This window comes from Cydia fagiglandana, chromosome 23, assembly GCF_963556715.1.
Source record: "Cydia fagiglandana chromosome 23, ilCydFagi1.1, whole genome shotgun sequence".
Classification (NCBI taxonomy): Eukaryota; Metazoa; Arthropoda; class Insecta; order Lepidoptera; family Tortricidae; genus Cydia; species Cydia fagiglandana.
Window position 1 is genome coordinate 12,903,194 of NC_085954.1, and position 15,462 is coordinate 12,918,655.

The following is a 15,462-nucleotide window of genomic DNA, read 5'->3' on the forward strand; positions in this document are numbered from 1 at the left end:
TCCTATAAGTAACGTATACAGTTACAGTACGTACAACGTACATATATGTAGTTTACGACACTTTCACTAGAATACTTTGCTTATGATCGAAACAGCTCACAAAAATAACACAAATCAAAGGAGCATTGATAATTACTAACTTTTCAAAACATTTCCCATGTATACATATACGTCGTGACTGCACGTTTTCGTACGTAGTTGTTATGCGGAATCTATTTGAGGTAGTCTACACTTTTTTTGACGACCTGCAAATTGGAAATCCTCGGTCGTCTGCAGTTTGAATTGCTATTTGTTCCAAGATCTATAATACACGCAAAAACAATTAAAAACGGATCATCTGGTATGGCAAATGTAATTGAAAGTACCCATTTTAATTGTTTTCGAACGAATATTTTTTTTTATTTTGTACGTCGATTAGTATGAGATTAATTGACCTGTCCTTTTTGATTGAATTGAAATTGCGTAGTTGACATGTCATTTGTGTAAGTGGTCTGTTGTGTAATTAATTTTCTTTTTGACGTTATTATTCTAATAGCCGTTTCCCGCGACTTTGTATGTACACTTTGTACGTGAATTTGACGCTGGTGGTTAAAAGAACGTTGAAATAACTTTTTTGTAATCTTTCTAAGATGTTTCAAAGCGTTTAGCGTCAATGCATTTTTGTTGGAGCAATGGACGGTGAATTGTCAATATAAGCCCAAGTCTTCTATAGAAAGCATCACGTGATCACCGATCACCTGTGAGTGAATGTAGTGTCGGTTGCCTCGGCCCGGACCCGGCCCGTTCTAGCGTGAGTCATCCTTTATGGTAACGTTCCATTTCTAACCGCAGCTGCACTACCAGTACTGAACGCGTCGCTGTCATTGTCAATTTCCATAGTAAAATGAACAGTAGTGCAGCTGTCGTTGGAAATGGACTGTCACCTTTAGGGTGGCGAAACCCCTGTTTCACATTCATGGCAGCAACATCGATTTTGATATTTGCGGCAGTAATGTCGCGCTACAATACTGCTGCAGTAATGCTTGTGAAGCCCGAATCTGAACGGTACTTTCAGTGTGGCAGCCGCGTTCCAAGCAAAACATGACGAATACCATACAGGCGTATTCTAATTTTAATTATAAATTTGTGACGTCCCACGGCAAAAGGTACCTTTTAGTATGTTTTCTATGGAAATAGGTTAGTGTTGACTTCTTAAACCAATTTTCATTTTTGAACAATTGGTAGCGTTTATTATGGAATGACCCTTATGGCGGTTGGCGCTTACGCTATTATTAACGCCGCTCGAATATTATTGCGGCGCTATGCAACGTAAGCGCCAACCGCCATAAGGTACCTTTTGCCGTGGAACGTCACATATGGTTCCGATCTGGATTAGATATGGATCGGATCTGTCAGTGACAAAAGTAACTTTATTGAAGTAATGTCACTTTTGACTCTGACGGATCTTATTAATATATCTAATCCAGATCGAATTCATATCCTATACCTAATTAAAATTAGGATTCGCCTGAAAGCGTTCGTGGGTCAACCTTGACTGTGGTTCGGGGAAGCGGCGTATTTATATCTGACCCAGTTGCCGGTTCGAATCCCGGCTCCCGACCTAGCGTCATCTTCTATTATACGCGTGCGTGACTACGAGTGGCTAGCATGCGGTTACCGTAGTAGGTTATGGACATCTTTTCATTTCCTTTATCTTTTCTGGTACCTTGTCACCCATTGCTTGTCATTTTGCTGCATATGTCACCCTCTTTTCAATGTCTCCTCTCATCTACTCAGAAGTTAACTGGAAGAGGTCCCTCAAAGGGTTCGCCTTTGTACTTCTTAATAATTGTATGTTATTTTTAATATGTATTTTTGTACAATAAATAGTTTACTATTACTACATCCTAACGCAAGTAAACATTATGAAATGTGCTTCACTCAACATTTTTGTAAATGATTGAACTTTTTTGTTCTAGACGTAAATATACTTTTGTATCTACGTAAAGTGTCATTCAATGGAACTTGCTAACTATGTAAACAAACCGCCATATTGAAATTGTCAAAGAATGATGAATTTACTTCATTTACTTGTGACTTGTGTTTACATATTTAGCAAGTTCCATAGAATGACACGTTGCCGTTGTTGTCGCTCGTATTTTATCAGTTTTTACTATGGAATTTGCAAAAAAATATATTTCTCCTACTCAGATGTCGAAGTTTTCTATGCCAGAACCAATTTTTTTGCAGTGGTCCTTCGAACCGGATCGCCGACTATTCTGACTACATAATTATTGAATATAGAAATTTGATATTAGCTGATTTGGTTGCTGTCATAGACAGCGCTTTAGTTTTTATGTTTAGTTCTCAAACTTGCCATGTGGCGCTAGAAGTACGATTGTAGACGTTCGGTCGTACACGTTTACTTACCGGTGTTGTTTGATTTAATATAATATTATTATAAACGAAAGTCTTCTTGTTTTTCTTATATCGCCAAGTAATTCTGGGCCTATAACTACTAACTACACTATTCTGACTACATAATAACCATAAAAAACTAAGGAATAACAGGCTATCAAACTATAAGCGCCGAGTGACATTATTATAACCTTCACTCTGTATAGACACTTTTATCCCCAAAAATTAGCAAAACGTTGGTAAATTTTATCTCTTATGTTAGAAACATGACAAAAGTTAAATGACAGATAGGAAACGATTACCAACGACTTTATCTGTCAACAACCTGTCTGTCTTTAACATTCTGTCATCCGCTTTCCGCTCTTTATCACTAATGTTGGTAGGTACTATGCCAATTGTGTCATGGCATGTGTTTGTCTGTGATGTCCATAATAATTTGTTTGTTTTAGGTTCACAGTCAATCCTTCCACAAAAATAAAAATTTTACGGAACATTCTCATCTCAAAAGTTAAAAGTCTACACCTCGACATTGGCAGAATCCACCTTGTTACATTTAGCGAGGAGTAAAAGCCATTACTTTTTTTTTTTAAACCGGCTTTATACTTAGGTACCGTAAAATAGGGTGAGTTGGGTGAAATTTGACTTTCGAACCTCGATAAAATTTTATTTTTACATGTGAAAACTGAATGGTGTATATAATAAGTGGTTAGGACGTTTGTATTTTAGTTTGTATTTTTTTTTGGATAGTTCCATTTCATAACTTTGACGATAGAGAGGAAAACCCACCTCACCACATAGTGCCTCGTATTTGGGGTGAGAGGGTTTTTCATACAAAGGTGATTTTGGAAGATTATTGGATCGATTTTTTTTTATTATGCGTATTACTATAGCCCCATTTTAAATTGGAATACATTATTTTTGTAGCAGTAGCCTTAAAATCCCTTCTCACCCCCTCTCAAACCTTCTCTCCCCATTCATAACCCAACTCTCCCCGAGAAACCTACTCACCCCGTTTTACGGTACCTACGTTTATGAATAACCCTATTAATGAATAACGAACTTCCAAATCGGAACCCTATCGTTCATTGACAGCCATAATTGCCGGCGGACTCACAACCGTAGCACGTAACTAACCTCCGACCGAAATATCTGTGCGTAATGAATGAAAATTGACTGAATCGTGGAAATATCGTTGGCGGTACGCCAGTGCGGGACATTCATATTCAAAAAGCTTTGAATACATTGTTTAAACCAACCAATTACCAACCAACCAACTCTACTTATTTATCTGTACATACTTAATGTTAAGCAAAATAAAGACATTAGTGATACTAAGGGGGCCCACTGATTAACAGTCCGCCGGACGGTATCGGCCTGTCAGTTAGAACAATATTTTGACAGTTCCGAACAACTGCCAGGCCGATACCGTCCGGCGGACTGTTAGTCAGTATTCAAAAATGAACATTATCTGTTCTGTTTTATTCTAATAGGTAATCGTTTTATCTCTCGGCTTCATTCAGATCAGCGTAGGTAGAGCTAAGAGAGACAGATCTGTAGGTCCGTCAAGTATTTTACAGATACAGATCTGTGAAATACTCTGTAAAAAAAGTAATTACGTAGAGTAGATAAACATGTACTACAGTACGGCTACCATCAGTTTGGCATTGACATAAACACTATCGTGAACGTAATTTACTTTCTATGCATCTTGCTCGTACTGTCATATTAGTGCGAAAGAGATATATAGAAAGTAAATTACGTTCACGATAGCGTTTATGTCAATGCAAAACTGATGGTAGCCGTACTGCAAACACTTAAGTGACAATTGCATGCATGCAAGTGTCACTTAAGTGCTTATATTAAACATAATAATATTAAATAATAATTAAGTATAATAATATACGTGTATGTAGAGATTCTTACCTGCAGGCAAACTGTAAATACAGTTTTGCAGGGATCTGTATTAATTTAAGCTCTGTACTGTGTATTAATAAATAAATAAAAACGTACGTATGTAACCTTTCACATGACTGTGTGAGGTGGTAAAAATCATGAGTTCAAACCTTATTTGTGCTGAGCAGAACAAATTTAATGCAAAAAGATCCAAAATTCGGTCACGGTCCTTTATTATAGATGGACAAGAGGTTTAGTTTTCGTCCTCGGGAACGATGATGGTCATTAATTTTAAAGGTCAGCTTATAGTGGCCATATGATCAAATGTGAGTAAAAGCTATTATGAATCAACTCTTTCACACAGTGCGCTTTGGGGTGTGGCGTCATCGTCATAATGATACATACGTATAGGCGTTAGAAAAATGATTCCCGGGCGTCCTTCTGACATACCGAATCGAGGTCATAACATAAATATATTGTACGACTATTTACCTACGTTCAAGAGGATATATTATTCCAAGTTTAAATCAACAAAATGCACTGAAATACAAACATTTTAATTTTAAACTGCCTTTGCACTGAGGTGGATGAGAGAAGACACGCGAGAATCAGCCAATAGCAGCGGTTTTTTGCTCCGCTCCGCTAGATTACAACCAATAGCATTAGTTTATTCACACACGTTCCTCTCATCTTTCCGTCAGTAAAAAGCCAGCCTTAGGAAGGACAGACCGGGGTAACTCCACTTCTGAAGTAACCACTTATCTTCTATTCTATATTAACGCAATTAACCACTTTGTCGGCACACAGTATGTGTTCCGTTTTCGGAACATGCATTAGCTGCGCTTGGCGTTACGCCAAACGATCATACATTACTTCAGTTCGTTAGGAAATTAAACTGTTGACTTAGGGCCACTTGTACTATTCACTAACCCGGGGTTAACCGGTTAAAGCTGGAGTTACCATGGTTACCAGTAAAATTTGACACTGGATTAACGGTTTAACCGGTTAACCCCGGGTAAGAGGGATGGTGCAAGTGGTGTTAGTATCAGAGACGTACATACTAAAGATAACCTATAGATAACCTATAGGTCAGTTATTCGGAACAAAATTTTGTTCTAACTGACAGGCTCATACCGTCCGGTGGACTGTTAATCAGTGGGCCCCTTTACGAAAACGACTGTGACATTTCACCACAGAGAGGAATCTATTAGGCCTTATAGGGATCAGTTCGGTTTCCTCAAGATGTTTTCATTCACCTAAAAGCGACTGGTAAATATCAAATGATCCTCCGATAGCACGTTCTTAGCGCTAGGCTACCAGCTACCAGCATTACAGCATTAATACATAATACGCGTTAAAACCATAGTCTTACGTACCTTACTGTAAGCATAATAATAAGCCCCCCAAAACTTGACTAATCGCTTTAACGAAGACGAAAATGGCTTCCAATTGGTTCAGTAATGTGATCGCTTGTGTAGCTTGAGTACTTTTCGACATTAAAGCATTAAAGCACCTAATCCGCTTGTTGGTTCAATTTGATGTCATACAATTTTTTTTTTCTGCGGGCGATATAAAAAATATATATTACATACATCACTGGCCCAGTGACCCAAAAAGGATCTTGGCCTCTGACACAAGAGAGCGCCATTCTGCCCTATTCTGCGCCACTTCGCGCCAGTTGGGTATTCCGAGGGCGGACAGGTCTTTTTGGGCTACAAAAAAAAAAATATTAAAATAACGAATTGTAAGAATCGGTGAAATGGTTTAATATAACACAGTGCCTACACTCTGGTTGAACGTATATTATTGAATCTGAATAAATGTAAATGATACGAAATGAAATGATAATTTATTTGCAACACATGTGAATGGAGGTTCCATTATTCATTCGGAATTTTGACGCGCTCCGATGTAGGTTAACACGGACCTTAAAATGTTTTTACCAGTCCAATATCGGTTTCACATTTAGCTCGTACACATAGGTAATTTATTTACATGCCTTATTTTGGTAAGTTTAATTACTTAAAATAACTTATACAAATAAACACAATATAATTACACGACGTAACTATTTAGTCAAACCAACGGGTTTATGGCACGAGCATTATGGGCACTTTTGCACTGGAAGCGATAAGGCGTTCCTTATCGCTTCCAGTGCAAAAGTGCCCATAATGCTCACGGCATTACCCCGCTGGATGGCTATGGACAGCCTCTGCACCAGAAACGATTCGGAGCGGGGATCCTCTCCCTTTTGTCTTTTCGTGGTAATTTAATTAACAAATCGAATAATTATTATTAATCAAGCAAACAACGAAATTATTCAATAAATGATCGGTTTGGCGGTACATAGTCTCGGCAACGTGCATGTTACAACCCTGGAGTTGCATGACTGTGTGCATTGCCTACGGTTACTGCTTATTATCAGGCGAGCCGTATGCTGGTCTGCGACTAAAATGTATTAAAAAAAATACTTGGCTTCAAACGTGTTACATGTGTGTGTAAAGCGTAATTCTATGAAACTTATTAACTATGTAAACACACCGCCTTATTGAAAATGTCAAAGAACGATGAATTTACATGTGACTTTTGTTTACATAGTTAGCAAGTTCCATAGAATGACATTTTACCTAAACTAAGCAAAGAAAATTTAACATTATTGGCAGCGAAAATAAGTCACCTAGTAAAAAAATTTGCTCCAAATCCCTATTAAACAAACCCATATCTGCAAAATGCGATATTAAAAGAGACGAATGTTTGTCGCAAAAGACATAAACCAAATATGCCACCAAAATGAACCTTGGAAAGAAATGAAAATTCCCCGTCCGCACACAAAATCTAACTTTATGACCTACGTGTTATGGTACAAATTAGATGTGGAATGTTGCGGATGCAAGGCGATTTACTTTTCAATAAAGTGAAATGATACTTTTAATTTCGGAGTTTGTGGGAAACAGTCGGTATTAAAACGTAGGTTAGGGAATAGGTGTTTTGGTGAAAATTTAATATTACTTCTTAGGTACCCTAATTTTGAAGTGTTATTTAGGTAAATTTCAAGCATTATTGCAAGTTTTGCAGGTTTTTTTTTATTTCCTATATTTTGCCATTTTGATAACATGTTCGACTATAGGAAATAATACCTAAATATGGAAACATTTCCGTTTGGTGTTTTTATTTTTTAAACTTATGTTTCACATGAAACGCATTAAAGATGGAATTTCTAAAACATGCTTGTGTATAAGCATACATACATCAAAAATATAACAAATATACTATATAATAACAGCAAAAAATACATCAAAAATATAACAAATATACTATATAATAGTCTATTTCGTTGTCTAACACGTAACATTTTTATACATTTCTCCGATTACGTTAATCCGATTTATATTGTAAAAAAATGTGTCACAGTCCACTTCTAACACATTTTTCAAAAATTTGTAAAAAGGTTTGATCCATTCCAATGCAACGATATTCATTCGAAAAAACTCCACACTCGATGCTCCGACCGAATATATCGACTAGAAAAAAGTTTATTTTTTCTTTTTCATCGAAACCGAAACGGTCGTCCGTTTTGGCCAGACTTCAAATCGCTACCAAAATAACTCTGCACCTTCATTGAATCTTACTCCCCTTAAATAAAAGCTAGTTTCACTTGACTGTTATGTTATTTTTAATTTGTTAACTGCGGGGCTACCGCGAACACCGAATTTCGCAAATCTTTCTCTGTCAGACTAATTACGCCTTCATTGAAGTAAAAGAGAAAAATGCCCGGAATTTATAAACTCCGGTGCTCGCGGTAGGCCCTCTGCTGTCCACTACTACGTTATAAATGCATTTCATATGATTCTTATGAATTGGGTTTAAGGTTGAATGTAGCTTGCGTTGATGGTATTTTCCGCTGACAGTTTGACCGTGTAAGCGATGGCATCACTCGAGCGAATAGCAACTGTCATAATCGCATCAGAATCCGTAAATACACATGTATAAAAGCTTTTTTGAATAACAGCTCAATGAATTCGGATAATGGGTTATTCATATCAATAATAGATACAAGTAGTTAATAGAACTTTTCAGTGGTTAAATTTACTTTGCCTGGGAGTTTATCATAGGTATAAATCCCCTACTACTTTCGTATTTAATTTAATTTTCATCACACTCGAAAAATACCTTATTTCATGCAGGTGTACCACATGTGTAGTGAAGGACAAAGGGCTTTATTGTTCCCGCGGGAGTTATGGATTGTGAAAAAAGCTATAACTCCCTAGGGGCCTATGGCTACCGTGAATATAATAGATTCTCGTACTATGTTCCACTTACCCCCCACGTTGCACAATATAACTATTTCGTACGGAATTATTTTTTCAATCCGATATGATAAAAAGAATACCCACATTGTTAGGTTAAAATGCTATACATAGTATGCAAAGAAGAAATGCGTAGAAGAAAAACAAACAAACGCCCAAACAATAAAAACTTTAATATTTGTACTAAAAGTATACTCATTTAGTAGAATTGGTACACGTGCTTATTTTCTATTATATCTTGCGCATAAAATCACATTATATCAGATATCACATTTCTCATTTCTATATCTGAAATGTACAATTATTTTACCGTACGTTTCTACATTCTATCTATTAGGCTACTTATAAAATTAGAAACTTTGGAAGAATTCCTTAACTTTCTAATTTTTCTGTTTTTAATTAGAAAGCTTTTGTGTTAAGTACCTTTCGGCAAATAACGGTTAAAGTGAATTTAGAAGTTAGAGATAAATTGTAATAACAATTGATACCGGTTTTATTTCAATTAACAATTAGGTTAAAAGAAATTAGAATTTTAATCAAATATATTATTTTAAATGTTACTTCCAAAACGATCGATTGAAACAAAATTACATAATAGATCAAGTTATCAAAATTACATATATAGGTCAAGCAAATCTTTTCAGTAGAAAAAGGCGCGAAATTCAAATTTTCTATGAGGCGATATCACTTCGCATTATCAAACTGCACAACTGATAATCGCGTATTTAAGTTTTAAGATTTACCTCCGACGTTCTCCGAGACCACGGGGACAACGCCGTCCTCGAACCGTCGGAGGTAAATCTTAAAACTTAAATACGCGATTAAGTCCCGTTGTGCAGTTTGATAATGTTTAATAATCGTGAAAGTTTAAATCAATGATATCACTTCGCGCCTACATTTTTCAAATTCGCCGCCTTTTTCTACTGACAAGATCTGCTTGACCAAGTATATTCATAACAATATTATAAACTGAAATAGATGGTATGTAAAATGTCATTCTATGGAAGTTGCTAAATATGTAAACAAACTGCAATATTGAATTTGTCAAAGAATGATGAATTTACTAGTGACTTCTTTACATAGTTAGTAAGTTCCATAGAATGACACTTTACACCGAGCTTCATAATTGTATGGATACATTATGAATGGAATTCTTTTATAAAGTGTCTATGCACTTTTGCAGTTCGGCGTACACATAAAATCATGCATCTTCACAGTATTGGTCTTGGTCAGTCATAACATAATCACCCTGTCTATTAAATGTTACAATACTTATATACTTAGTTATCAAAATTCCATAAAAATGCGTTTAGTTTAACTGCGGAGTCAGGTTTTCATTTCTACTTTCCTCTTATTACGATAAAATGGTTAGAATAGAATAGAATTTATTCCTAAGCACAAACAAACAATACAAAAGAAAACACAAAATAAGTTTACAGTGGCACGAAATGGCCCCATCTCAGCATGTTGCTGTGGTGGCTCCCAGCGCTGATCTTCCGATGAGAGCATCAAATTTTGTTGCCTTCAAATCAGCTTGAAAGTCAAACATTTCTGAAATATCTGGCCAAATCACACATCGTCAACAAAACGGCGAATAGCCCCCGCCTGGCCTAACCATAAACAGTTAACTGTAAAGGCAGTTGGGGAACATACAACATACAAACACGTCTTAACGAGGGAAGTTAAATGACGAGCCTCGGCCAACCAGCTAATGTGGGATCTCCGAATACGTATGTGTGACATCCACGGGTAAAGGTACCCTATGGCGGACGTTCCAATGCTAAATGCGGTGCTACGTGACGTAAGTGCCGACCGCCATAAAGTACCTTTTCCCGTGGAAAGTCACATATTGGCCTTGTAGCACCATATAGACAGTGCGGGTTGAGGACTTCACAGGTTCCCTCACTATATTTTCCTTCACCGAATTGAATTTGAGCCCGCGACCAAGGCTCGGAACCGGTTTTTTCTTCAAATAAAAAATACCTGGTTGTGGATTTGCAGAAAATGCCCAGCTAAACTAACTAACCAGTAGATTCGTTCGCTGTTCATTGAGTTTATTTCCTCTAGCATTCGGTAAGCGTCGCGAACACCCGGGTAGCTTAACGAGCGAACTTGCCCAGGTGCCTTAATTACCAACCTTAGGGGAGCAACTCCATGTTTTATACCCATTCTTATACTTACCTAGCTACTACCGGGCAGCAATAAATAATACAATGTGTTCGGTATATATTAATTAATTGCTCATAGAAAAAGGTAGAACATAAAACCAAATTCTGATTAAATGATTTGCTACGGTTTTGAACTAGTTTTGATACGACCTGGACGATCGATTTGATGATTCTTTCGCACGGCTGTCGATCGGATTGGGATCCTGATTTATAAATAAGGTGCTTATAATACCTTAGGAGACCAACTCGACGTTTTGATACCCATTCTAAGGCAGGTATTCGAACTTCAAGATATTCACAAGAGACGACACGTACTAGATCCATTCTAGATACGTTATAGTTTAGATATCAACTAGTTCTCTTTTGCAGCGCAATTCGAGCAACCAAATGTCACTTTTACGTTAGATAGAGTAAGATATCTATTAGATGTGAATTGGATCTCATAGTCATATCCCGTGGAAATCGTTCAAGACTATCTCTAGAATCGCGCAAATGTCAAATTTGACAGGTTAGATCTTGAACATATCGTTATCGTATCTTGGTGATGTCTAAAAGATATCTAATAGATGTTTATTTCAAAATCCGAATCGGGCCATAAGGCCCCGTACGCACTAGCGATTGGCCACTTAGCCACCGACCCCCAGGTAGGTAAATGTAGTAAATGACAATACTGCGTTCGGTATATAATATACCTTCAAGCGACATACTCGTATAAGTAAATATAACCATTTAAACGTTATACTGGTAAGAAAACAACAGGTGTCTAAGGACCAGGGCCCTATTTCACCAACGTGACAGGTCCGACAATTGTCGACATCACCGTTACTGACGTCACAGGCCTCCATAGGCAGCCTGGCCCCTATTTCACCAACGTGACAGGTGCGACAATTCGACAAGTCTAATTGTTGCTGACGTCACAGGCATCCATGGGCTACGGTTATCGCTTACCATCGGGCGGGCCGTATTCCTATTTGTCACCATCATTGTATTATTTAAAAAAACTTTATTATATAGGCAAAAAACAGGTATGGTATTTTCAAATGCTAAATAGGTCACTTTTGACATACTTAGCAAAATATGTAAAATACTAAGACAATACAAGAAAATACAGGACATTGTCGTGGAACAAAGGCGCCGGTAATTCAGGAGTGCTGCAGTGAAGGGTTGAGGTGGGCTTAGCGGTGACACTGACAAACGAGAGGGTTAGCTATTTATTGCTATCGGCGTTTCACGTATTTTGAATTTAAGAAATAACAGCCTGTATGTAGAAATTATAACATTAAAAAGGTTTTGACACAAAAACTACACAGACTTATAACTAGACCAAAAACTTTAGTTACAACAAATTTTTATAAAAATTGTATTAATTAATAATATTTAATAACAACTTCGATGTCGATTTAAACATGCCATTCTAACGAACATTTATGAAAAATAATGGGGTTTGATTTGATCGCATTTCTAGTAGGTATCAGTCGAGATGTTTTATTGAGTATGCTATTTATGAGTATTAATTCTACAATGGCGGTCGTAACATGCGGTGCCAGAACAAATTCATAGCGAGCTAATAATATATTCTCACTTCATAAACTATTAAACTAGTGTTCTCTGTCAAACGGCTCATAGGGTTAAAATGATTGGCCTACATTAACTCGGTTCTGACTAACGTGTCATATTCACCCCTGATTCTGACGGGTTGAGTGTTGGCGGCCGAGTTCCATTATAATTAATAATAGATCAATTTATCGAGGCAGGTAAACCTTTAATTAAGGATAGGCTATTAACAGACTATAGTTAATATAAAAGCAGTGTAATTAAATAGAGGGTGTTGGAAGCAATGTATGGATGACTGCAATATTCAGATTAAACAGACAATATTTTTACTGTAGCATATTGTTGGCAATATTGGGTCTATCAACTATTTCTTGTTGTTATTCTGTCCCACTAGGAGACAATAGTAGCATAGTTTCTTAAGAAAGGCCTTATAACTACCAAAAATTTCAAGTTTGGTTCATTTAAATTTTAAATAACTAGTATTTTAAGAGTGACCCAGCAGATCGTAACCATGGCAACTTGTGACAAGAAAAAGTTGAGTCACCCTATTAACAAACGTTTGCTTTTTTGTATTAAAAGATTTTGAACATTAATAAGTTTTGTTTTCGTTAAAAGATTGCAGGTTTAAGTTTTCATGTAATTGAATAATATTTTAATAATATTTATCTTACAATAATTACGTACGTACTTAACAAACACAGGCAGGGACTTTCAATTCGAGTCAAGTGTCTCTCGGCACCCTTAAAGTACCAACTGTCAGAAACAACCCCAAACAATTATAGACCTAACCCTCTTCACAATAAGCTATATTTAGGTATGAAATTATGCGGAAACAATTATGTAATAATTCGGTGACAGTAAGCAGACTCGAGAGTGTATTTTCGAGATCGTCCTATTTGGTAACATTAAGCTCCGTTTACACGTATCGCCAGGTGAGAATACGTTTGTGCCGTACGCCACTTACATTGGTTTTCAGGAGATCGAAAAAAAGCAAAAAAAATGTTTTACAAAAAGGTTTACATTTAGGAAATAATGAACTTTGTTGGCGCAACTTATGTACTCGTACGAAGACCGGTTGACGACACATGACGTCACACACATACGTCACGGCTCCCCGTTCCGCGTACCTACCTATATTAGACTGCACCTTACAGCCGAAGCGGCTACACATATTTACATATTTATATAACGTTACCTAGTTATTAAGTTAATAAATCAAGAAGATAATACTATCCTGAAGTTCTCATTATTCACCACATAAACTTAAATTAAGGAGTACATCGAACATCATTTTCGATTCATCATTTTCGCATAATGTTCGATTTTCGATTTATCATTTAGGCACATATGTTTACTATTTATAGTACCATACAAATATTTTGAATATAGTGGTAATCATGAAATAAAAGCATTTTTATTATTGCCATATCCGTTTTTGATGAGTAAATGTTAAACGTTCAATAAGTATATGACATGACACAAATGTTGGATATGTCACACTTTTCTGTTAACAGAGTGTAGTCATCCTATAGTAAAATACGGATATGGTACAACATTTTTCAAAAGCCGATATTTTTTGTTCCTATTTTATGAATAATTAAAAAAGCGGCCAAGTGCGAGTCGGACTCGCCCATGAAGGGTTCCGTAGCAGCAAGTAACATAATAAAATTGCGGTTTACGATTTATGACGTATTAAAAAAAACTACTTACTAGATCTCGTTCAAACCAATTTTCGGTGGAAGTTTGCATGGTAATGTACAATATGTACATCATATATTTGTTTTAGTTTTATCATTCTCTTATTTTAGAAGTTACAGGGGGGGGGGACACATTTAACCACTTTGGAAGTGTCTCTCGCGCAAACTGTTCAGTTTAGAAAAAAATATATTTGAAACCTCAATATCATTTTTGAAGACCTATCCATAGATAGCCCACACGTATGGGTTTGACGAAAAAAAAATTTTTGAGTTTCAGTTCTAAGTATGGTGACCCCCAAAATTTATATTTTTATTCTATTTTTGTGTGAAAACCTTAATGCGGTTCACAGAATACATCTACTTACCAAGTTTCAACAGTATAGTTCTAATAGTTTCGGAAAAAAGTGGATGTGACATACGGACGGACAGACAGACAGACATGACGAATCCATAAGGGTTCCGTTTTTTTGCTATTTGGCTGCGGAACCCTGAAAACGATCTTCTCAAAAATGGATATGGCACAAACTTCTTCTCATCTGGCGGTATAGTTCGTTTGCGTTAAAAATGCAGTAAAATCATCACATTCATCACTGTCCGCCGGCCTAGCCACGCCTGTCACCAATCAATTCGTTCATAATTAGAAAGTATTAATTAAGCCTTCAATTGGTCACTTTAAATTAAACTTCACTTTCTAATTACGAACGATTCGATATTTTTAGTCAGGGCACAGAATAAATAATAGTACTATAGTTCGTTTTTTTTAGCATTAGAAAGAACTTGCAAGAAGGTAAGCGATCTTGACATGTCTTTTAATTGAAAAACGCTTTTTAAAAATCAATAACTATTACTTATGAAAGCAGAAGAATATAAAAGATTCATAATTGTTGTATATTTACCGTAACTTATTTTTAAAATGTGTTTTTCAATTAAAAGACACATCAAGATTGTTTACCTTATTTCTAATGCTAAAAAAAACGAACTAATAGTAAGTATCTTCACTGAACTATTGTAAACCCGGCATTACTGACATAAGACATTTTGGTTTTAGTACAAGTATTTCTGGTTAGTGTTATTTTCCATTATCATTATCTGAATTGGATAATGTTCGCGAATTGCGAGAACGGCAGCGAAACAGGCCAAGTTCAGTATTTATCGTTCTGTAACAATGGAAGCCTGGTTTATTTTGGCGTCGATTTATTGTAAGATTGTAAGTATAAGTTAAGTATTATTTGTAATTTATTTATGAAAACGAACATTTAGGTATTTTTTATTGCAAAGACACAAAAATTGTATATGAAATACATCAGGTACTATTTCATATATTGAAATACGAGTATAGTAGTATCTGATGTAGATACTATTTCATATTATACACTATTTACGACCCTCTTGCGCATGAGAGGAGGCCTGTGCCCAGCAGTGCGACGATATTTTTTTTTATTAAGA

The 15,462-nt window shown here is 36.2% G+C and overlaps 1 protein-coding gene and 1 long non-coding RNA gene across 9 annotated transcripts in view; one reads left to right on the top strand and one right to left on the bottom strand.

The window, feature by feature from the left end:
• The window catches only part of LOC134675970 (uncharacterized), a 142,956-nt gene extending 128,639 nt beyond the window's left edge, over positions 1 to 14,317 (top strand). The window contains exon 2 of the long non-coding RNA XR_010099841.1: positions 14,246 to 14,317. This is a non-coding gene — a long non-coding RNA (uncharacterized LOC134675970). The remainder of the gene's footprint in view (positions 1 to 14,245) is intronic.
• Positions 1 to 15,462, bottom strand: part of LOC134675839 (hemicentin-2) — a 665,006-nt gene that overhangs the window by 621,097 nt on the left and 28,447 nt on the right. The window lies entirely within an intron of this gene.